This window comes from Apis dorsata, unplaced genomic scaffold (assembly GCF_000469605.1).
Source record: "Apis dorsata unplaced genomic scaffold, Apis dorsata 1.3 scaffold_311, whole genome shotgun sequence".
Classification (NCBI taxonomy): Eukaryota; Metazoa; Arthropoda; class Insecta; order Hymenoptera; family Apidae; genus Apis; species Apis dorsata.
In genome coordinates, this window is record NW_006263583.1 from 535,787 (window position 1) to 537,651 (window position 1,865).

Here is a 1,865-nt window from a genome sequence, read left to right on the forward strand (position 1 = left end):
AGAAATCGTTTACTATATAAATATTTATTTGTCTGAAATATTATGAAAATAATAATAATAAATAATAAAATAAAATAATAATAGTTAAAAGAAAAATGTTAGTTCATGTTAAATTACATTTATTATATTTATTAATATAGTCATATATTACAATCAGTTAATCTAACAAATTAAAAATCAAATGATGATGAAAAATATGTAAAATAGAAATTCTATATCATTTATGAATTCTTTTTCTTCGTTTTTAGTTTAATAGTTTAGTTTATTAGTTTAAAAGAAAAGATTTTAAAAAAGATTTTAATTATATAAAAATGGAATCATGTTATGTATATATGCTTAATCTTTCTTATTTAAAAAACTGTTTTTTTATAATTTTTTTTATCTTAATTTTTTTTTTCATTACATAGAATACATTATATTTTAAATTTCAAACACATAAATTCTGCTACATAATGATTAAAATTTTTTTCTTTCAGAAAAAATAAATAATTTTCCACGTAATTTTATTGAAACCAAGAAAATTTCCATTGAAAAATAAATTTATCTTTTGTTAGTTTTTTACTTTATTTGTTTTTATCTTTTGCTTTTCGAATAACGAAGAAAATTTTATATGAAATAACGGAACTGTTAGTTGGACTATGCGTTATATATATATCCATTAAAAGTTTAAGCTAAATATTCCTAAAGAGATTATAATTAATTATTGAATTAATATGATAAATAGTTGTTTTAAAATTATAATAGTTGCTTTTAAATTATAGACAAAAATAATAATGATATAATATCATATTAATGTAAAATGGTAATTATAATTTCTGATAATTAATTGTTAAAACAATTTTAATTTTTAAATCAATATTTTTATTTATTTAGAGAGATAAAATTAATTGCATATATAATATATATAAATTTATTATTTATATATATATTTATATTTTGATTATATAATAGTTTGTAATATGATTAAGAATTTCACAAATAAGTTTCAACTCTGATTAAATTCAAATATAAATAATATATATAATAAATATTTGGAAAAAAACAATAATAATATTAGTATATTTAAACTTATGAAAAAAGATTTACTTTTTATGTATAATTCAATTCTATCTTTAAAATTTTTCTATTTTTAAAAAATTTAAAAATTGAAACATTTACAAAAACAATGAATATCATTGATAAAAAAAGAATAGATTAAAACTAAATGTTTCCAATATAATATTATTTTTAAATACTTACAAATTAAAAAAATAAAATGCAATTACAAGTATTATATTAAATATCTTATTTAACATCTGTTATATAATTTTGATTTCTAAAATTTAAATACTACTAATGAATGATTTCGTTTTTTTTTACATTGAAATATTTATAAATATCATTTTGAAATTTATAAAGACACATTTCAAAAATGTTAGCTTATATAAAATAAATACATTTCAAGTATAATTATTAAAATATTATTACTTCCAAATAATATTTAAAATTTGTAAAATCAATGAAATTGATTCCTAATCGTTAAAATTCATATTTATACAAATACATATTGAATTTAATCCCATTTTTATTTATATTATTTTCAATATTAGAAATTAATCCTTGAATCTATTTGAAAAATAAAATTCCATTTTATTTTAAATTGATATTTCAATTAGTTTTTAGTTATTTCAAAAGTTTTTAAGAAACTTTTAATAATTAATTTAAAAATCAAATGATAAAATAAATAATAAAATATTATAAATATATATTATATATTTATAATAAAAATAATAAATATTGATAAATAATTTTTAATTTTTTTAAAATTTTGATTAGAAAAATCTAAAATAAAAATCTAAAGTAAAAATAAACTAAAAGACATTAGT

The 1,865-nt window shown here is 13.8% G+C and overlaps 1 protein-coding gene across 1 annotated transcript in view; it reads left to right on the forward strand.

Annotated features, from left to right (window-relative positions):
- The window catches only part of LOC102674302 (ABC transporter G family member 20-like), a 24,251-nt gene that overhangs the window by 16,223 nt on the left and 6,163 nt on the right, over positions 1–1,865 (forward strand). The gene's annotated exons all lie outside the window — the stretch shown is intronic.